Genomic DNA, 24,348 nt, shown 5'->3' with positions numbered 1-24,348 from the left:
AGTGTACGTTGCATTATAGGTAGGGGCAAAAAGAGGCTATGTACTATGTGCCATTAAAAGCGGTATTATACATTTTGTAAACACTGGATGGTGGGGTAAGGGCAATCAGGGCTGGGGTTAGGGGGGCAGCAAATTTGGCATATGCCCTTGGTCCCCTGTCCTAAAGTGGACTTTTGTGGCCAGAGGATGGATTGCTCCTTTAATACATGTCCAATAAATGGTAAAGACCACTATAAAAAATAATCTTCATTTCATCTTTATACATTTGTGGCATATACAAAATGGACTACATCACCATAATGTTCCTTAATGGAATAAAGACCATAAATATAAAATCAGTCCACATTAAGTCCTTGTGGCTCCCCGAGACGCCAGATGCCCTGCCTAGTTATGACATTTCAGAGGATGTCCCTTCTCCCTCCAGAAATGCGCAATGGAGTACGTATTTATACAAAGTACAATTAGTAAACAATACTTTCTTTAGAAATACATTACAAAATAGATAAAATGACTCTAATGGCAACAATATATCATACATCAAGACCTTAAACAGTGTTTCATAAAAATACATTATTAGTACATTGTTCACTTAACCCATGAGGGCGCAGTGTATCCAACCAAATTTGGTGGAGGCGGCCATCTTGGCTGTGAGAAGCGGTGTGGGAGTTGAACGTTTTCTAATTCCTCTTCTAGATGAGCCAGGCTTTTTTTGGTGGGTTTTCCCATGCTGTGAGATCGAATGCAAAGAGATTCATGGAGTACTCAGCGTATCTCAGAGCCAGCAGGTCCTCACTCTTTTAGGCATTTTTAAGCAGGTTCCTAGAAACTTGATGAGACAATCATATAAACTTACGTATAAAACATTTCATTATTCATGAAATATTCCTTAAACTATTTCCACATGACAATGGGTAATGGAAATGAGAGACCAATCACTAGAGCCAATGATTTGGCTGTTGTGCAGTCATAAAATATTGTAGTGGCCTGGAATAATTTCTTTAGCCAAATATTTGATCAAGTATAAAAAATACTCTGTAAATGTTTCAACAGCTCAAGTAGCATGAAAAACACCTTTTAAATGACTGTCCATCTGACAGCAAATCTTGCTATTTGCCAGTTGTAGAAAAATTTTACATTTGGGCCATGTGTTTTCAATCGTGTTAACCCATTTTTAATGTGATGATATCAGAATTTCAAACTATCACAAAAAATTGCAAAAAGGTTCCATCTTTGGGATGACTGACGTAACAAAAAACAAGATTTAGATTGAAAACATATAACATGACTAGTTGAAGAGAAGCAACAAAATATGAAGCAAATTTGTTAATGAAAATACAGTAAACCATAACCTTGGTCCGAAAAAACAGTTTGGATTTTCTGAAAAGAACATGGCTGAAGATGAGATGTTGGTGGGAATTTATTATTATAGTTACGCCATGTTTTCTGGCATAAAGATCAAGAGAATGACTGCTGAAGAGAAAAATCCTACGACAATAAACCGCTGCCACACTTCACAATATTATATATCACCATGGAAGAAAGAGAAGAGTGATGTGTATTGTCATTGAAATAAACTCTTATATGAAATAAAAAATACAATAAATCATATAAGTAGGTTGATTAGATTGTGAGCCCTATGGGGGACAAGGATAAAAAAATTATAAAAAAACAGACCATGTTAAAAACACTAAAAAACACATATCAAATGTGAACAAGTGTCCAAGGCAGTATGGCAATATCAGGGTGTGATTAGCCTGTCAGGCAAGATTTATCAATTTATCTCAATCACACCTTAGGAAATGGGCTGTGCAGACAGTGGAATAACACTCCACTGGAAGTCCAGTTTTGGCATTAAAGGGGTATCCCACACAGACAAGCTACACTTATGAAATATTCAGTTCCGACTTACATACAAATTCAAGTTAAGAACAAACTTTAAGAATCTATCTCGTACGTGTCCTGGGGACTGCCCGTATTAGCATTTTTGACACGTTACGGATCTATACGTATAGCAGTCACAGTGAAGCTGCTTTAATCCTTCACCAACATTCTTTACCCAATGCTGATTGATGCTGCGCCAGTAACTTCAAACATATGATGCAGATCAAGCAAATCAAAGTTAGAAAGAGAGCATTGCCGTGACTCCAGATATGACTGTGATACCAGTGTAGTACAATTCCTTGCACTTGTGCAGTTTCTCATGGTTGTAAATCAAGGATAGAAAAAAAAAAAACGGATTCCCATAATAATCATCCATTTACTACTAGGTATATGACTACTGTTTTGGATGATTACATACTACATTCTACATATGCCCTATAGGTTATAAAAAAAAACAAAAAAACATTGGCAACAGAAATTGTGGGCAGATTTATCAAGAGTGTTTTATGTTAAGACTAGACAGTCTTCTGCTGCTTCAGATTTATCAAAGTGTCTGATGCTGGAAGATAAGTCTGGAGTAGTTTAAAGCTTTTTAGTAGTGCTTTCAACCTCCTATTAGTTGTCTTAGTTTATGTAAAAAAAAAAGTGCTCCAATATTTGGGTGCATGAACACAATTTTTGGCGCACAGGCTTTTTTCTTTTTATGAGGCATGATGCCTTTCTAAAGACCATGGCCCCTTTGGCACACTAGGCATACAAGTGTCTAAAATTGTCCTGATATATGTGGTGCGGGGCATTTCAGAGTTTTTTTGGTGTAATTATGACTGTTGTAAACAGATCTGCACCACAGTCTTCTGTTGTGCCAGGTGCTTGATGATGGATAACAATTCTGGCATTGTATAAGACTATCTAGTTTTAATTTACATCTCCTATTAGTTTGTTTCGTTTACACTAGCTTTTCCTCACAAAACAGAATCCTGCAGAAATTTCAGGGTGAAAAGGAAGGATTGAGGACGATGACAGAAAAAGAAGCACTTAGTTTGTAAAGTCAGTTTCTATTTTACAATTATAAAATCTATTATATTATATAACATTATGTCTAAGCTTCTTTTACTCACATGCCAAAAAAATATGTTTGTCAATTTTATAAATTTTTCTTCATTTAAGTGCTGCACAATGTTGGCTTCTAAATGTATATGAGTTAAAGGAAGTCTACCACATGAGTGGTAGTAATTTAAGCTAAAAATACGTACCTGTCGATGTCTTCTCTCCGATCCAAGTACATATCCTCATAAAGCTTAACACGCCACCTATGGTATAACAAAAGGACTTTTTAAAATATGCTAATTAGCCTTGGGCGCACTGTGACTTACAAGGCTAATAAGTATGCACCTTTTCAGCAGTGATACGCACCTCCTCTTCCCTGCTGGAGAGCTTGGTGATGTCATGCAAGAGGCATGTTCAGGACTAGTTATCTGTCATATGAATACTGTGATTTGGCAGTTCATATATGCACTCAGGACTAGTTGCCTGGTATATACTGTATATCCTCGAGCATAAGCTACATTTTTCAGTACAATTGTTGTGCTGAAAATTCCCCACTCGGCGTATACTCGGGTATATAAAAAAAAAATGCCCACTGTGACCTCTGATAAAGCTCTCTGGATGCCCATAGTCCCAGACTGCAATGATCAGCTGTAAGGTGTCTCTAATGAAGCTTTATTGATAATCCTTGGTCTTATTAGAGAAAAAAAATTTGAAACTCCAATTGTCACTGGTGCAAATTATAAAATATACAGTTTCAATTGCATACAAATTCAACTTAAGAACAAACCTTATGGAACCTATCTTTTATATAACCCAAGGACTGCCTGTAGTTATCTGACAGCAAGATGAGGGAAGCAGTCTGCTGGCAGTTTAAGAATTTGCGGGAAAATATAGTATTGAAGAGCACATGTCATTGAAGATAGAGTTCGGGTGAGGGGATATCGACTATTAGGCTTGACAGAGCATGTGGGTTTTACATCAAATAGTGATTGTCAATACACATGACGATACAGACATAGGATCACAAAGAGCTCACAGATGCTTAATGTGCATGACACTGGAGTATTTATTAACATACCTACCAGCACACTTTGGTGTCATAAAACAAAATAGCAGGATAAGACATAATAGTGTCCTGATACATAATTGCTATTAAAACTTTTTGCCCGTATCGGCAGACTTACGGTAGTTTTACCATGTAATAATATACAATGCATTCATTTAAGCAACTACTTCCCATATGCATCTCAGGACTTCTGATTATTTACTTATTTTCCTTATGAAGCTTAAACAATTTGGGCTGAACATATGTTGTAAAGTTTTTAACCTATTCTACGCTGCAAATACAAAAGTTTAACCCATGTTGCACTTTTAACCTAGTGGACATTTAAGCCTGGTGCAAAAATTGCATGCAAATAGTAAAAAATGATGCAGCCATGGCTGTACAAAAGAAACTTGGAAACATCTCATGTCTAAATTTCGAAAAACTTAAATTTCCCAGAATGAAAGCAAGCCTATAGCATCATTATCAAACTCTGTTGTTTTATAGGATTTTTATACATTCCATATGTATTTAGTGTTGCCAATAAAAGACAAGTAGTTAGTCTCACATGTCCAATATTAAAAGTATTTTCTGTAACCAAATTCTACTGTCAGTAGTACTCTGCAGTCATATTTGCCTTTAACTAAAATCATATGTGGAACTGAGAATTGTTCAGGTTCACATAAAGTCAACATCCCAGAAAATATCACAGCATCATTTTATTTCCTATACATAATTGTATTTCCTCCACTATTATCTAATACTATAGGGAATAATAATATCAAGAAGTCTAATCTAGCATCACTACCAATACCCCCCTAATTCTAACTTTTCTGTTACCTGGGGCCTTAGAATGGTTTCTAAAACCCACAAATTACTCAAATCAGCTAAATATGGTGAACACTGTTGTTATGCAGATTGTTTATTAGTCGCTCTTGTTTTTTGTATGCCAATTTTTTATGAGTTTGACATGTGGTCATTTAGTAGACACTGTTCTAGACACACATTTCTAGAGCTTGGTAAACAAAGACTATCAGGGGACCAGTAAGAAACTTCATCTACAATATAAGAAGTTACATTACAGTATGTTTAATCAGATGTTTATGAAAGAAAAACTATAGAAACATACACTCACCGGCCACTTTATTAGGTACACCATGCTAGTAACGGGTTGGACCCCCTTTTGCCTTCAGAACTGCCTCAATTCTTTGTGGCATAGATTCAACAAGGTGCTGGAAGCATTCCTCAGAGATTTTGGTCTATATTGACATGATGGCATCACACAGTTGCCGCAGATTTGTCGGCTGCACATCCATGATGCGAATCTCCCGTTCCACCACATCCCAAAGATGCTCTATTGGATTGAGATCTGGTGACTGTGGAGGCCATTTGAGTACAGTGAACTCATTGTCATGTTCAAGAAACCAGTCTGAGATGATTCCAGCTTTATGACATTGCGCATTATCCTGCTGAAAGTAGCCATCAGATGTTGGGTACATTATGGTCATAAAGGGATGGACATGGTCAGCAACAATGCTCAGGTAGGCAGTGGCGTTGCAACAATGCTCAATTGGTACCAAGGGGCCCAAAGAATGCCAAGAAAATATTCCCCACACCATGACACCACCACCACCAGCCTGAACCGTTGATACAAGGCAGGATGGATCCATGCTTTCATGTTGTTGACGCCAAATTCTGACCCTACCATCCGAAAGTCGCAGCAGAAATCGAGACTCATCAGACCAGGCAACGTTTTTCCAATCTTCTACTGTCCAATTTCGATGAGCTTGTGCAAATTGTAGCCTCAGTTTCCTGTTCTTAGCTGAAAGGAGTGGCACCCAGTGTGGTCTGCTGCTGTAGCCCATCTGCCTCAAAGTTCGACGTACTGTGCGTTCAGAGATGCTCTTCTGCCTACCTTGGTTGTAACGGGTGGCGATTTGAGTCACTGTTGCCTTTCTATCAGCTCAAATGAGTCTGCCCATTCTCCTCTGACCTCTGGCATCAACAAGGCATTTCCGCCCGCAGAACTGCCGCTCACTGAATGTTTTTTCTTTTTCGGACCATTCTCTATAAACCCTAGAGATGGTTGTGGGTGAAAATCCCAGATCAGAAGTTTCTGAAATACTCAGACCAGCCCTTCTGGCACCAACAACCATGCCACGTTCAAAGGCACTCAAATCACCTTTCTTCCCCATACTGATGCTCGGTTTGAACTGCAGGAGATTGTCTTGACCATGTCTACATGCCTAAATGCACTGAGTTGCCGCCATGTGATTGGCTGATTAGAAATTAAGTGTTGACGAGCAGTTGGACAGGTGTACCTAATAAAGTGGCCGGTGCGTGTATGTTATCAACCGATTTAGATGAAATCAGTCACGCAGGACAGGGCAGAGAAGTCTGGTAAACGCAATAATACAAATATGTGGTACAAAGTAGAAAACATATAATATTGTAAGGAAATTAAATTCGGACAGTATATACAGGCGGTCCCCTACTTAAGGACACCCGACTTACAGACAACCCATAGTTACAGATGGACCCCTCTGCCCACTGTGACCTCTGGTGAAGCTCTCTGGATGCTTTACTATAGTCCCAGACTGCAATGATCAGCTGTAAGGTGTCTGTAATGAAGCTTTATTGATAATTCTTGGTCCAATTACAGCAAAAATGTTTAAACTCCAATTGTCACTGGGGCAAAAGAAAAAGATTTCTCTAGAACTTCAATTATAAAATATACAGTTGCGACTTACATACAAATTCAACTTAAGAACAAACCTCCGGACCCTATCTTGTATGTAACCCGGGGACTGCCTGTATAATACAACAATGTTATAGACACCAACATTGGGGGCAAATACCACGTTTCTCCAAGTATAGGATGTCCCCAGCTGAGTTAGCCTTAGACATTATATTATTTATCCTTTAGTTGTTAACGATGGACTGGCAGGTCATGTGCAGATGGACAAGGTCATGGACAGGTGGACTCTGTCCAGCTCCGGGGGGTCTAACAGGTGGAACTTCCAACAGGGAGATGAAAATTTCACGCACATCCCCTATTTTCAGCCGCGTCCATATGATCCTACAGAAACTGAAGTTGAAAGGCATGGGTGGACAGAGCATCCTCATAGCTGTCTAAGCGTTCATGCACAGTGTGCCGGGCAGCTTCCAAAAAATACACTTGAGCATCTAAATGTTGAATATCCTCAAATCAACCTGAAAAAACTGACAATAAGTGCACTGACTTTAAGGTCTAAATTAGGCTGTTGTTAAGGGGTTGAGAAGTAGGTTCCATAAAATGGACAGCTTAGTATATGGCTAAAACAACTGCAATGTTTGCTTTGTAAATTAGTCAGCCTTTTGGCGTAAAAGAGCGACAGACAAGTCAACTTTACTGCTTTTCAAATACCGTAATCATTTTACTGCAATTCTAATATGTCTAATGAACTGCTTGCCGAGAAATACTAGATGTGAAATCTTGCAGCTAACCAGAAACTCAGCTTATTAAAAGTCTAAGTGTTAGAAGAGCATACCAAAAAGAACATAAGAAATTTCTTGAATGCCTCACCAATTCTTTTACAATGGAATACACAAATGGGGCCCTTTAAGCATAATATGTGGCCAAATTGACCATTCATTGACAGCAACACCTTTATGATCTACGTATTAGCGTATGCTATTCACTGACAACAGCACCTTTATGATCTAGCTATTATTGCACGCTATTCACTGACAGGAGCACCTTTACAATCTAGGTATTAGTGCACGCTATTCACTGACAGTAGCACCTTGCAAAATTAAACCCATGGAAGTTGTGGCACTATATAGGATGGGCCATTTATAGTAATACCCCTAAATAAAATGGGAATGGTTTGTGATATCAATTTCCTATTTGTGGCACATTAGGATATGGGAGGGGGCAACTTTTCAAGATGGGTGTTGACCATGGTGGCCATTTTGGATCCAACCTTTTTTTCCCAATTGGGTCATTTAACACAATAATCAAACTTATTGAGAATTTCACAAAAAATGCTTGGTTGTAACGTAACTTTATTCTTTCATGAGTTATTTTTCATACGTTTATGACCATGTATTAAATGTGTTAAAAGTTCCACTTTCCAGGGACCTGTTCATGTAGGAATGCTTGGACTTTTGGGGTCATCTGAAGCTAAGTGTCTATGCTGTAAAGATACGAAATGTGGAGCATCTGAAACAACGGATACTGGAAGCCTGTGCTAGCATTTGCTCTGCGATGTTGCTATCAGTGTGTCAAGAGTGGGAGAAGAGGTTTGCATTGAAAATCTAACACAATGGGCAGCACTTTAAACACATTTTATAAGGGTCATGAACTTTTAAATAATGAATGAATAAAGTTACGTTAGAACCAAGCACACCATTGTTTTTCATATGAAATTCTCAATAAGTTGTTACATAACCCTCTTGAAAAAGAAAACTGTTGAATCCAACTTCAAAATGGCCTCCATGATAAGTACCCATCCTGAAAAGTTTCTCCCCTCTCATTTACTAATGTGCCACAAACTGGAAGTTGATATCACCAACCACTCCCAATTTATTTAGGTTTATCAATATGAAGGGCCCACCCAGTATACATTTATTTATATATGTAACAAAAAGGTCAGGACGGTGGCATATATTGCAAAATACACATCAGATCAAAAAACTAAAAATATATGTGTCAAATGTAGCTCTGACCGAGGAGCTAGGATCCAGCGGGTGACATTAGACTGAGCACCTCCAGCTCATTTACGTATCATCAGCAATTATGCCGATTCTTTATACACTAAAAATTGTTTCAATTACTGTATAAAGACATGGGTATCTAATGCTGGAAATCTACCATCAGTCAAACTGCTGGTAGATGTCCTTAAATTCTTAAATTGGAAGCCCCTTTTTTTATTGCTGATCCCGATTCCCCAGGATTTGACCTAGGTTTTTTGTGTGCAAAAACATGTGATCCAAAATATGAAAATAGATGCATGGGATATTTTTCTAAAATCTATCTAATTTGAGCACTTAATGTAGAGCATTCAATATTTGAAAATTTTGTAGGCAACAAAAAAAAAATCCCAATCACAAGGGAGGAGACTTACCGTATATACTCGTGTATAAGCCGAGATTTTCAGCACAAAAAATGTGCTGAAATACCTCACCTCAGCTTATACACGAGTCAATGATAAAAATAAATACATTAATACTCACCCTCCGGTGTCCCCGATGTTCCTCGCGGCTCCCGGCGGCTCCCGATCCCTGTCGCGGCTCCTGGCGGCTTCTTCACTCTTCACTGGCCGGGAGATCGCGCTGGCCGTCGCACACTGTGATGCGACGCTGTCGCCGCGGATGACGCGATGGGGATCGGAAGCCGCCGGGAGCCGCGACAAACATCGGGACAACGGAGGGTGAGTATTAAGTTTATTTCTTTATCTGTATAGGGGCTGCTGTATACTACTGAGGGCAGACTGTATACTGATGGGGGCAGGCTGTATACTACTGGGGGCAAGCTGTATACTACTGGGGGCAAGCTGTATACTACTGGGGGCTGACTGTATACTACTGGGGGCTGGCTGTATACTACATGGGGGCTGGTTGGCTGTATACTACATGGGGGCTGGCTGTATACTACACCCTCGGCTTATACTCGAGTCAATAGGTTTTCACAGTTTTCGGTGGTAAAATTAGGGGTCTCGGCTTATACTCGGGTCGGCTTATACTCGAGTATATACGGTAAGTTAATCAAGCTCTCCGATGTGTGAGAGGCAAGGGGACTCTTAAACCAGCACCCCAGAGGGAACAGAAAACTAAGTCTCTACATAAAAAAATTAGACTCGCCCCACCTTACCCCAGGGGTTGAAAATACAGGCTCAAGTTTAGTATCATTGGATAGATTTTTAAGAAATATTTGTCACATTTTTTTGTTTTTTCGATCTAAAGTGTCTCTAGATATCCCCATTTTTTAACATGTTTTACCCATTTTGATTTTCTGCAATTATAGTGCCATCATTGAAAATAGCATTGTGGATTGAATCAATGTCATTTTTCCTGAGAAATCCAAATCTGCATTAAATAACCGGGTTCCCATTTAAGAAATTAAGTTACCCTCTGCCCTCCTGGGGAATCCGAAACTGAAATGTAAAAAAAAATTGGCGTTCCCATTCTTCTGGTGGCAGTGGGTCGTGTTTATTATCATTGGATAGATTTTTGAAAAACATATGTGGGTATATATATATGTATATATATATATATATATATATATATATATATATAAAAAACCTGTATATACTCGAGTATAAGCCGAACCGAGTACAAGCCGAGACCCCTAATTTTACCACCAAAACTGGTAAAACCTATTGACTCGAGTATAAGCTGAGGGTGTAGTATACAGCCAGCCCCCATGTAGTATACAGCCAGCCTCCATGTAGTATACAGCCAGCCCTATATAGTATACAGCCAGCCCCCATGTAGTATACAGCCAGCCCCCTGCCAAGTGCATAAAAACAATAAACTTAATACTCACCCCCGATGCTCGGTGCGGCTCGGCGTGGTTCCGGCGGCTCCTCTTTTTTCTTCTCTAGGGCACACTATGATGCGGCGGTGCCGCAGCTGATGACATCATGAGCGGCGACACCGCCGCATCGTAGTGTGCGCCCGCCAGCAGATCGCATGGACGAGACTCTGCTGGCTAGAGAAGAAAGAGAGAGAAGAGGAGCTGCTGCGACCTGCGCCAAGGATCCGGGCACCGGATTCCACCGTCCAGATGTTTTTGATATATATGGTAATCCCACAACATTTTAAGCTTTTCCATAGAATAATAATGCGATCATTTATACTGTACTTTATTTTGAAATTTTCAAAATAAAGATTTTGTTTATATAGTTCTTAGTCCATATAAATCCAGTCTCCATAGAAACTTTGATAAAAACTAACATACACAATATCCTTCATCAAGTGGTTGAATCATAAGAAATTCCAAAAACTATTAATTTTGTTCTCATACAAGCTGCACGATGATAATAGCAGATGTACAAAAGGTCTCTAGGATTTTCAGCTGTCAACTCAAAATATTACTTATGACAGAAATATTATGGGAGGATACTAGATAAAGAAGCTTTACGTTTCAGGAAATCATGTCATTGCTGGGCTTCATTTAAAAGGGTTGGTGTCTCTCCTGGATGCAAGTTAGTTGAATAATCAGACTGGAACCCTATCTTCTGCAGGACATGTAAAAAAATAACCTTTTCTAATTGGAGATCCTTCACTTGTTCTTGAGGTCTTATTGCCAGAGACATGGAGTACTTGTTAGATAAATTTGTTATTTTGATGTAAAGCCAAACTAAACTAAACTAAAATATTTCTGTCAGGATTACTTGCTTAAGATGGTAGGCAACTGCAATTTGCAGAATCGAAGGGCTTATTTTATAACAGGGTGCCTTTAACTGGACTTCAGGAGAATCCCCAGGTTACAGGCCATAAGGGAACCTATCGCCACATATGACACCACCTAACCGCTAGCACACTCAGGTAGGGAATAAAAATTCTTTCTAGAATGTTCTCTATTATGTTACATCTCAACCGATTACCTATAAAAAATCACATGCTTATGAGCAGAGAAGAGTCCCCTTTTGCCTAAGATCAGTCATTTTATTTGTAGTATGTAGAATCTCCGGAGAAAAGACTTTCAACTTTCAAATTGTATAAGGATTGTGTTTATGTGAGCTTCAAAGAAACAGACAGTTAAAGACAGTGGCCCACATTTAACAAAAACAGAGCAACCTGCACTACTGTATGTGCAGTTTGCCTGTGTAGTGTACAGTGTGCGCCAGATCCAGGAATTGGATCTTCATGAATATGGCGCTCCCTACACTGCTAAGCGCAGACCATCCAGCCGGAAGTGGGTCTAAGCGCAGCTTCCATGCACCTGTAAACAAACAGTGGCACGGTCCAGGGAGACAGCAGCGCGGGAAATTGGGAGGAACCATTAATATCTTTAATATGATGCCTAAAGGTACTTTATAAGTACTTTTTTCCTATTGGTAAACAGGAGAGATGCTGGTAGCTTATTGGTGTAGAAGATGGTGGTAGTATACGTTTAAAACAGTGAGCAACTGGTGGTGGTAAAACAGATGGCCCAATCACTAAGAATAGCCAACTATAACTTTTTATACTACTAAACTACGAGGACTTTCAAGTAGGGTAAAAATCCTTCCTAGCTTTCTCTCTTTTATTTTAAAAGTCGTCCGTTTACCCATGTAAAAATCAGGTTGTTGTTTTTTGAGCTACAGGTTTTGTGGTTTTGTGAGCTATGAGAAGTTAAAAACAAAGGCGAAAATTGGATCTTTAACTGCTGATGGCATTTCATTTTTTTTGGTATCTCTGGTTCAGAACCACAAAGCTGATGATATCCTTATCTTTAATATGATTACAAAAGCATGATTTTATGTACTTCAGAGCCCAATATGGGGGAATCTAGAGTGTCTCTCCCCTTCCAGACTGTAAAAGTGACTTCTCTAATACAGCGCTATACATCAGTATGGCAGTGTATTAGTTTGAACAAGTGATCAAATGATCAATTGTTCAAGTCCCATGATGGGACAAAAAAGTAATGTAAAAAACTATTTAATGTTCATCAATGAGTTATTACCACTCCAAATGGTAGCACTCTAAATTTCAGCCCGCAAAAATAAGCCCTCATATGATAATATTCACCAAAAATTTAAATGTTCTAGCTTGTGTGGTGTACCTAGGAAAACCCCCAAAAATTGTAACATCCTTTAGGGCAAAACTGAAGCAGGAAGAGTAATGTATAAACAATGTCAGATTACATCAGGGTACACCTCAGATATAGTATTTATGGGGAAATAAGACACAAGATTTGACTTTACCAGAATGCATACCCACCCCTTGCCAACCTAGAGGTTAGTATAGAGAAATTCAGGATTTGGTGTGCCCAATTTACTTTGTACAGCTTATAGATTCTCTTTTGACCATCTTCAATGCTGGAAAATAAATGAATGCAACATTTGCATACTAAAGTGCTTACTATGCCCCTTGATAAAATCTTTTAGGGGTAAAGTTTCCAAAATTGGGGTCACTCATTGAGTGTTTCTTCTGTTCTGGTATCTGAAGGGCTCCACAAATTTGACAAAACAACTGAAATTTGTTTCAGGAAACTCCAACTAGCATAATGAATTACAACATGTAAAGGCGGTCCCCTACTTAAGAACACTCGACTTACATACGACCCCTAGTTACAAACGGACCACTGGATATTAGTAATTTATTGTACTTTAGTCCTAGGCTACAATAAACAGCTGTAACAGTTATCAAATGTGTCTGTAATGAAGCTTTAGTGTTAATATTGATTCTTATGACAACCCAACATTTTTAAAATCCAATTGTCACAGAGACCAAAAAAGTTCTGGCTGGGATTACAATGATAAAATATACAGTTTCGACTTACATACAAATTCAACTTAAGAACAAACCTACAGACCCTATCTTGTATGTAACCCGGGGACCGCCTGTATTTCCTTATTTAACCTTTAATTATAATTCTTACTATCATGAGTCAAAGTTAATTAAGTTCCATGAAACACCACTGGTGTTAACATACTCTCTAAACCCCTTGATAAAATCCTTGTGGGGTTCAAAATGGGATCACTCATTGGCAGCTACAATTATTTTAGGGGCTCCCCTACTGTGGCATACCTGAAATCAGTTCCAGAAGCCAATTCCAGAACCCTTACTTCTGAGCCCCTCTGTGCATGGTCGGACTGGCCCACCAGAGTACCAGTGAAAACACATTTGGGCATCGACACATTTTGGCCCTGCCCCTGACAATGACTCCACCCCCCTGTATGGAGCTCCAGCATGTTGAATTTGCGCCCCACACACTGAGCACAACATTCCTTTCCAAAACTGACATCATCAAAGGTCCTAGCACACACTAGGAAATATCAACTCCTGAGGTAGGACATGTGAATTGGAATATAGTTGCAGTGATACAGGGTTGACAGGTGGCATGGAGCGTAGGAATTACAGAGACATTCACAGAGCAGGTTATATCATCTATATAGAGAAACTTTTCGTTGTGCACTGTATGCCTTCTGTGTATAAAAGAACTACAAGTCCCAGGATACCATGCAACAGTGGAAGTGCAAATTATAAATACCAGTGTATTCTCTCTATAACGTCTTGTACCATGTATGAAGTGTGAATGTGAATACTAGAGTGACCAAAGTCAGGGGCCACAATTTGAGGTGGAGATTAGAAGTTCCACAATATGAGCAGGTGATGAGGGGCACAATATGAGGGGGAGATAATGGGGGTCACAATATGAGGGGGTTGAGGGGGGCCACAATATGAGAGGGAAATGTGGGGTCACAATAAGAGAGTCTCAACTGTAGTTATTAGATTTATTCTAATGCAATTTAATGTTGGAGCCATAGTTCTAAGCTTTATACATTATATAGCTTTATATAGCTTTAAACCATGCATGTCTGTTCCCTTGTTGTTGGCAGCTGTCACTGAAATGATTTGAACTTTTTTTTGTAAGACAGTCACTTAATTAACATATCTTTACTTGTGCAATGAACTGTTATTCTTGAGTTCCTAACTTTACAGCATAAAACTCGACCAAGACAAACTTACGGTAATCATAAAATAAATCTGAAGCCAACATAAACCAGTGCCTATATGCAAAAACTGACATGACTAATGATGGTAAATTCTGACTTTTAAAGTAGACAATTTAAAGACTATTTACCCAATGTCTTCATCTTTATAGCCCACATTTGATTCACAGTCTTTTGGAGTATAAGTCATTTTATTGCCTACACTGAGGCTTGAGAAACAAATGAGAACATTTATTCCATACACGCTGGCAGTGAATTTTCTTATTTTTCCATGTGCCAGCGTATGTTAACATTATTAATGTCTCTGTTGAGTTGATAGCTTCCTTTGATGAATTTTATTGTTCATTTTTATTAGGTTATATATAAAAGTGGTTTTAATAACTATTCCAACTAAAAAGTAAATTAATATTTAATCAACACCATCCAATAATATGTAAAGGTAGGGGGGAGTATCCAGTTTATTGCTTTTCTTAAATGTAAACTTTACTGGGTGTTATTAGATCTGCTGCAAAACTAATGATGTGGCATAAATAATCTCTGTTATCTTTCATGTTGTCAGTGCTTAGAAATTAAACCCAGTGTTGGATTAGTGCAAAGTCATAAGAAACCAAAATATTACAATACAGAGAAGAAATGCAACATTCTCAAGTAGTGGACTACAATATAGGCGGTTTGGGCAGTAGCTCGGGGCCCATGGCCACCCAAACTACTCACTAAGTGTTATACTTAGAAGGGCCTTCACCGTGTTCTCAATACAAATATACAGAAGAGCCATTTCAGGACCTTCATCCTGAAACTGCAAATTGAAAGCAGGCAGAAAGGACGCATCCTCCATTCCCTAAGAAGCTTGACTCTAGTACCATATGTATTGATTCCAGACTTGTAGGGGCTATAATATTCATACAGCCCAGGGCCCATGGCAGTATTTAACCACCTCTGACATTTTCCACAATAGTTTTTACATAATGCTTGACGAAAATTCTGTATATAATGTATAATGAAAACTAAACTCCAGAGAAAAGGCAAGCATGGTTTAATAGTAATTTAGAATTTTTTTTTACCATATTTAAAAGGAAAGTGCCATGACTTTCATAGCAGTAAAGTTGAAATATATTTTTTCTTTTACATTCATTAAAGTGAGTATTATGAGAAATAGAAATGACATTGTATTATCTTTGCATTCTAGTTTTCTTAGTTACACTTTTACACTTAGTTACATTTTTGTAAATAATATCAAAACAGTTTATGATACAACTTTTGAGCTATGCGAAGCAGTGGATCCACTAAGAAAGCACTTAGGAAGCATAAGGATGCACTGATCAATTTTATATTAAGGACCCATGACAGATCTATATGTCACAGTGTTATTTGTGGTCTGAGCCCTCTTATATAAAAGGGGTGTTTGCTGCACTTACTGCTAACACCCGAGATCGGTGCTGGCACTAATTGCTAGTTTCATCCAATAAAATCCTGTGGACAAACCTGTCTGTGACATTTAAATGGTGTTGACACATGCATGCCACCATCCTTATTCAGATCGTCACCTCAAGTAATTGGGGATCAATAATCCTTTCCCGACAACTGGGAGTCTCTCTGAAAACAGATAAAGGACCTAGCTCAGCTGGCCGGGACACCCAAGAAGCTCTGATACAAGATGGAAGTTCCTCCCACTCCCTAATTTACCGGTAACTTTTTTGCAGTATTTTTTTAGTTCCCCTAAGAGACTTTTATATGTCATTATTTGATCCTATGTATAGTACACTGAACAGTGAAGTGTCCTATTAGACAATCAATCCGGAGCATTACCGACTTCCACAGCACACACACCGGCTTCATCAGGCAAGACAATATTCGTAATTAATTAGAAAAGTTATTTTTATTCATTACACAATGATCTGTTAAAGGACATTTTATCACCAGATTAAGGATTGTAAACCAAGTACACTGACATACTGGTATGTGCCCTCTCTGGCGGGATCTGCTGTTCTTTTAGCTTCTTATGCCCTTGTTTTCAAGTAAAAAGGGCTTTAAAAATTATTCAAATGAGCCTGAAGCCCCTCAGAGTCATTTGCATATTTTTAAAAGCCTTTTAAAAAAAAAAAAAACAGGGCATAAGTAGCCAAAAGAAGAGTAGATTCTGCCAGAGGGGCCGCACACCAGTATGTCAGCGTACTTGGTTTACAATCCTTAATCTGCTAAAAGAAATGCCTTAATTATAAAATCTATTTGGTATAAACACATCTGAAAGCAAAAAATAAAAATTTACATGCCACCTACCTAGATGAAATGTGTTCTACGAGAGATTGCGCTTTTTGGAAAAATTACAACTGGAATACACATTGATACATTATGAACAAAATGTGCTGTATTCCATGAAGCCAGCCTAAACACAGAGCAAGCTGAAGAGATCCTATATAGTCAGGCAGCTGGACACCTGTTGTAGATTGAGGTGAACTATTACAATTTACAATGCTGGAAAGCTTAGCAAAGCAATTTGGCAGAAATATATAAAAAGTATTTGGTCTTTGTAGTAATGATTCAGTTACTAATAAGAAAAATGGGACCAGAGATTTTCTTAAATTTGAAACACATTTGAAAAGGTAGAAATATTTGAAGTTGTGAACATTCCTTGGCTGTCCATGTACACATGTTCAATGCTTAGAATTCCGTGCAGGTTATTGAAGTAGAACTTCTGGCATTATGTAAAATTTTAGGATGGAGCAAAGGTTTGTAAATAAATAGTACTTTGTATATTTTTGGAGACCACTCTAAGATTTCCTTAATAAATATTGATTCTTCATACCGCAGAGACTTTCTTTGAAGAGAAGAAATAAGCAAATAGAAGGAAACATTTCATGCTTAAAATCTTTCAAACATCTTTGAACGTAAAGGCAAACATCTAAGCAAATGTGAGTTAGAGTTATAGTCTTTAGCTACTTTTGTATCTACAGTTTATGGATGGAAAAACGTGTGCAGTTTTAGACATAGTTTAAGTTGAAAAAAGAAGAGGATTAGTAGAATGCTTCCAATATACTTCTCCATCACTTTTTGATCCATTCCTGACAATGGGAGTGATCTATTACAAGGTTGTATGGTTTCATTAACTACTTTTTGAGACTTTATTTATCTCAGTTGAAGCTGGGACAAATACGTCTCAACGGGGACAAACGCGCCTCATAAAGCAGTACAAAAAACCAGACACATGTATCATTGTGTTTCTGTTGCCTCTTTTCAAAATTGTTTGCTGGAAACTATATACAGGCAGTCCCCTGGTTACGTACAAGGTAGGTTCTGTAGGTTTGTTCTTAAGTTGAGTTTGTTTGTAAGTCGAAACTGTATATTTTATAATTGTAACTCCAGACAATATTTTTTGGGCCTTGTGACAATTGGATTTTAAAAATGTTGGGTAGTCATAAGAACCAGGATTAACAATAAATCTTAATTGTAGACGCCTTTGATAACTGTCATAGCTTTATTTTATCCTGTGACCAAAGAAAAGTAAATAAAAAAAATCCTGAGGTCTGTTTGTAACTAGGGGTCGTCTGTAAGTCAGGTGTTCTTAAGTAGGGGACCGCCTGTATTAGGGGTTGTTCCTCACAACATATGAGACACTTCTATGCTTTGACTTGTTATTTCAAATTTTAGTAATAAGAATAAAAGTTAATTATTAAGATTAATAATGCACTTACATCCTGTTGTTTCCAATCTATTATTCCCGTTATTCTGTGATATGTGTATGTCAGTACACTTGTGTGCAGTGGCGTAACTAGAAGAGACTGGGCCCCATGACAAACTTCTGCATGGGGCCTCCCTTCCCCCGAAAAAAATATATACATATTTTTACAAACATATTTATACAATTACACACATTGATATACTTATATCTCAGAGCTTATATCGTACAGAGCTAAGAAGGGTTATGAAGAGGGCGCCGCCATCTATGTTGAGATCACTGCTTCCCGTGATCATTGGGGAGCTGCGATTGGTTGCCATGACAGCCTCGGGTCTGCTATATGGCTTCTGGAGATTCATTACAATGTTCTAATGGCTCACTGTAATGAATCCTTTGTAAAAATGCCACATACTGCAAAAACCTAAAAATTTTAATCCCCCCTCCCCCCCTTTCCTTAGAACTGATATAAAACTAAATAAATCACAAACACTTTAGGTATCACTGTGTCCCAAAATGCCCGATCAATATATAAAAATGGTTAATACCAGCCGTGAACTCCTTAACTGGAAAATAGCCAAATGTCTGAAATGTCACTTTTACACCATTTTACATCACATTAAAATGTAATAAAAAAAATTATCAAAAGGTTGCACTGTCCTTAAAATGGTAGCAATGAAAACGTCAGCTGATTTAACAAAAATACACCACACACAGCTCCGTGCAACAAAGTATGAAAAAGTTATTAGCGTCAGAACATAGCAAAACAATTTTCTTTGTTCATACATGCTGTTTTAATTATTGAAGAATACCGTATTTAAACACAATAAAACCTATAAATTTGGTATCACTGTGATCATATGGAACCAAAGAGAAAAATCATCAAATCAAAAATCTGCAAATACTACTAAAAAGGTGCAAAAAAAAATGCATAAAAGAAACGGGGGAACTACCCTAAACCTTGTCGGTGACATGGGAAAAGCAAAAAAGAAAGCGGGACCAGCGAAACTTACAGAATTTTTTCCTTTCCTCTGCAGTATCTCAGCGCTCTTCAGCAGCGTCATCTCCCGCACAGCTTCTGATATCGCCAGCTCTTTCCCGGGAGCCTGCTACTCTAAATGGGGATCAAGAAACCTTCTCCTCAGCACTTGCTCCGATAAACCAGGTGAGCCGCACACAGCATTCACCATCACTAACAATTCTCATGCACTCTCCGTCTTACAAACCGGTCTCAGAGGACTTGCTAAAATCCCTATTGAGGGATCTACCCACCTCTTTGCACCACGATTTTCAATCTGCTTTGCAGACTTTCCAATTTGAATGCACAGCATTAGGTGAACGCACAGACCATGTGGAGACTAAGATGGCCGAATTAACCACAGCGCATAATGAGCTGGTTGATCCTAGCAATAACTTAGAAGAGGAGGTGCGGGAACTGCGGTTAAAACTGGGAGATGTGGAGGACAGATCCCGTAGGAACAGTGTAAGATTTCGTGGGATACTTGAAACTATCAAACAAGAAGACCTAGCAGAATTCCTGACCGATCTGTTTGTGGCTCCTCTTCTTAATACCCCCCAGGCAGACCTGCTTATAGATCGGGTCCACAGGCTACCCAAGGCCAAAAAAAAGTTTTTGTCTCATTCTCCCCTGGATTGCGATCAATCCCATGATGCCTCAACAAAACATCATATGAACAGAGATCAAAGCGTAACTGTAAAGTTATAATGATTTTACCAAATTATTATATGTGATTCCCCCTTTTTTTTCCAAAATGATGGCATTTTCTGTTCTGAAATCTTTCTGAAATCTTTTGCCAGAGGTGAAGTGGGCAGAGACTAATGTCTGTCTGTCTATGACCTCAAGCTGAGGCCAGTTAGCCCACAGAGCCTCTCTCTTAAAGGCATCTACCACCGAGATGAAAGACTTTATGCAAATGAGCCTGAGGGGCTCCAGGCTCCATTAACACCTATGGAGTCTGGATCTCCTCAGGTTCATTTGCATACAGTCCTTTATCCTGGTGGTAGATACCCTTTAAATCCATTTAGTTTCCCACAAGTAAATCCACTGAATACTACACTGTGCACATACAGGTATATGTATATCTATATGGTGACTAGCCTGGTAGATTCCATCACATGGAGGAGCAGGGAACATGTAATAAGACATCAGAAGCAAACCAGTTACATGAAGTCTATTGCATGTGCTGTGTGAGCACGAAGGATTAATAGCTTATCTGCACAGTGCAGAAAGTGCCAGTGACAAGGTGGGGGAAAGGCTGCAGCATGAGGTGCAGAGAGAGACAGAAAGCTCTATAAAATCACAAGCTCGGATAGGGGAACAGGGGATATCTTGTACCTCACTATTCTGTGCAGGAGACATCTGTATCCACTATCTGGAACACATCCAGGGATGCTACATACACAGAGAGAGCTCTGTCACATGACCTCCTCCTCTGTGAGCAGGGAGCAGCAGCCCCCCTCTTCCCATGAAACCTTCCAGTTTGTAGAGGTTTTTTATACTACAGACTCCAGGACTTATTAGTACAGGGGGAGGAAGCAGCCACTGCAGCACTGATGATATGAGGGGTATATTAGAGATAATCTGAGGAGTTTATTTAGTACAGTCCATGCAGTATTCAGAATCTTTGGATGTTTTCTTTAGATGTTAACCTCAAGTGTATAAAGCATGCCACTGGAAGTACTGCAGATGCACACTACTGCAGAGGTACCATACTAAAATGATATAAAGAGAAAGAAATAGCGAAGAAACACTTGGAATATCATAATGGAGTTAATGGAAAATTTTGGTTTTGGCTGGTTTGTCCCTTTAACTGTTCAACTGATGTATATTAGTGATTTAAAATACATAATATAGATGGGCAATGACCAAAACAGATTTTTTATTGCTTAATGGTCTTACCATTCAATGGATTACAGATGTCTTTTTTTCCACCTTGGCATAATGTCTTTCCTGAACACTTAGTAATTTTGATAGGCTGACAGATATCCATCTCTTGCCATATTTTTGCCAACGACAATGAAAAATTATGTATTTGGAATATTTCATTTTCCTATTCCATTCCTTTAGTTATTTAGTTAAGTCTGGAAAGCATACACTTGATGGGTTCTCTTTTACTTGCAAATTATTTCCATGATCCCTTAATTTTTTTTATGCCAACTTATATATTGAAGCGGCCGATGAATAGCTGAGAAAATACAGATCTTGTTTCAATCTTCTTTCAGATACTGTCACATGATGATACTAAATGGGAGACATTCAAATCTATACTGGGTCATTATACTTCTTAATTTAGATTACACACCACGTGGCTACAGCTACAGTTAGAAGGGCAATTAATGATAAAAAGAGGCCATTCAAAAAATATAAATCTGATGGATCACCTGAAGTATATAATAACACTGACCAAAATCTGTAAGAAGGAAATAAAATCAGCCAAAATACAAAATGAAAGACAGGTGGCCAAAGATAGCGAAACAAATCCTAAGAAATATATTAATGCAAAAACAAAAATGGATCAGAACAGGTAGGATCCCTTTATACTGAAAATGGGGCTTTGGTGACTGGAGATACTAAATAGGATTTTTTGCTTCATTTATACAATAGATGAAATAACTTCTGGTGTAGGTGATGCATCCTGTAATATACTAGACTGGCTGAATGTAGTCATGATCCAATCCAAGCTCAATAAAATAAATGTGTACAAGGCTCCTGGACCAGATGGGTTACGCCCCTGATACGCCATTATTCACTGTTACACAGGAGAAGAATGTTTTCATGAAATGCTAAATATCCCCTGCTTAAAGTGCAATTAAGCTTATGGGAGCTGTTACTTTTCCAGCTCATGACATAATCAATGTAAACTTGGTATGAAAGACAAAACCCACACATTTTTGAAAAGTGAAAACCCTATATACAATACTTAAAGTATCCAGGAATTTTACATATTACACCAAGAAGAGCTTTGATGACATCAAATTCTAACCTCCTTTGTATCTAAATGTGCTCTTTCCCTTCTCTTAAAGGGTTCTCTTTAGAGATGAGCGAACATGCTCGTCCGAGCTTGATGCTCGGTCGAGCATTAGCGTACTCGAAACTGCTCGTTGCTTGGACGAATACTTCGCCCGCTCGAGAAAATGGCAGCTCCCGCCGTTTTGCTTTTTGGCGGCCAGAAACAGAGCCAATCACAAGCCAGGAGACTCTGCACTCCACCCAGCATGACGTGGTACCCTTACACGTCGATAGCAGTGGTTGGCTGGCCAGATCAGGTGACCCTGGGATAGACTAGCCGCTGCCCGCGCTGCTCGGATCATTCTGTGTCTGGATGCCGCTAGGGAGAGAGCTGCTGCTGGTCAGGGAAAGCGTTAGGGTGTTCTATTAGCTTACTGTTAGGCAGGAGTGATTCTCCAAGAACCCAACAGCCCTTCTTAGGGCTACAATAACGTTCTACTTTTTTTTTTTTATTTGCAGCTAGTACCATATTGTGAGGAATTTGCAGGGGGACTTGCTACCGTTGTGTTTAGCTCTTAGTGACACACATATCCACCTCAAACACCAAAGTGGGAAAATTTATTAGGGGTTTGATTTCAATTAGGCACAGTCTGCCATTTACTTTTTATTTTACGTTTATTTTTTTAATAACTCAGTGTCATCTCATCTGGCATAGTAGTGTGCTTTCATACTTGGCTAGAAAATAGCCATAGGAGAATCTAAACGGCTTACTTACGCCTACAGTAGCGTTATATATATTTGATTTCTGGTTGATCTGCTGGTGGCTGTACTTGCTGCAGTGCATCTACTAGCCAATTGTGAGCAATTTGTAGTGAGACTTGCGACCGGTGTGTTTTGCGCTTAGTGACGCACATATCCATTGCAAAGACCGAAGTGGGAAAATTTAGTAGGGGTTGGATTTCAATTAGGCACAGTCTGCCATTTTTCCTTTTTTATTTTACGTTTATTTTGTTTCGTAACTCTGCGTCATCTCATCTGGCATAGTAGTGTGCTTTCATACTTGGCTAGAAAATAGCCATAGGAGAATCTAAACGGCTTACTTACGCCTACAGTAGCGTTATATATATTTGATTTCTGGTTGATCTGCTGGTGGCTGTACTTGCTGCAGTGCATCTACTAGCCAATTGTGAGCAATTTGTAGTGAGACTTGCGACCGGTGTGTTTTGCGCTTAGTGACGCACATATCCATTGCAAAGACCGAAGTGGGAAAATTTAGTAGGGGTTGGATTTCAATTAGGCACAGTCTGCCATTTTTCCTTTTTTATTTTACGTTTATTTTGTTTCATAACTCTGCGTCATCTCATCTGGCATAGTAGTGTGCTTTCATACTTGGCTAGAAAATAGCCATAGGAGAATCTAAACGGCTTATTTACGCCTACAGTAGCGTTATATATATTTGATTTCTGGTTGATCTGCTGGTGGCTGTACTTGCTGCAGTGCATCTACTAGCCAATTGTGAGCAATTTGTAGTGAGACTTGCGACCGGTGTGTTTTGCGCTTAGTGACGCACATATCCATTGCAAAGACCGAAGTGGGAAAATTTAGTAGGGGTTGGATTTCAATTAGGCACAATCTGCCATTTTTCCTTTTTTATTTTACGTTTATTTTGTTTCATAACTCTGCGTCATCTCATCTGGCATAGTAGTGTGCTTTCATACTTGGCTAGAAAATAGCCATAGCAATAGGATAGCATCGTTTGGTTTTAAAAACTCAAAAACACAAAAAAAAACAAAAAACACAAAAAAAAGTTAAAAAAAAATTAAAGTTATAACTCTCATTTTAAAAATGTTTAACCCGAGGGCTAGGGGTAGAGGACGAGGGCGGGGACGTGGGCGTCCAACTACTGCAGGGGTCAGAGGCCGTGGTCCTGGCCGGGGTGAGACACTACCTGCTTATGAGGGAGCAGGGGAACGCCGCAGAGCTACACTCCCTAGGTTCATGTCTGAAGTTACTGGGACTCGTGGTAGAGCACTGTTGAGGCCAGAACAGTGCGAACAGGTGATGTCGTGGATTGCCGACAATGCTTCGAGCA

The 24,348-nt window shown here is 38.9% G+C and overlaps 1 long non-coding RNA gene across 2 annotated transcripts in view; it reads right to left on the bottom strand.

Moving 5' to 3' along the window:
• Nucleotides 1–240: 240 nt before the first annotated feature.
• The window catches only part of LOC140129028 (uncharacterized), a 36,981-nt gene continuing 12,873 nt past the window's right edge, over nt 241–24,348 (bottom strand). Inside the window, exons 3-5 of one of the 2 annotated variants that reach the window (XR_011855259.1) lie at nt 19,300–19,400; nt 3,135–3,191; nt 241–826 (exon numbers count right to left, since the gene is read on the bottom strand). This is a non-coding gene — a long non-coding RNA (uncharacterized lncRNA). The remainder of the gene's footprint in view (nt 827–3,134; nt 3,192–19,299; nt 19,401–24,348) is intronic. The other variant, XR_011855258.1, reaches the window with a different exon arrangement.

This window comes from Engystomops pustulosus, chromosome 4 (assembly GCF_040894005.1).
Source record: "Engystomops pustulosus chromosome 4, aEngPut4.maternal, whole genome shotgun sequence".
NCBI classification, from domain to species: domain Eukaryota; kingdom Metazoa; phylum Chordata; class Amphibia; order Anura; family Leptodactylidae; genus Engystomops; species Engystomops pustulosus.
Note: the sequence above shows the minus strand (reverse complement) of the source record. Positions and strands in the feature narration are given on the sequence as shown.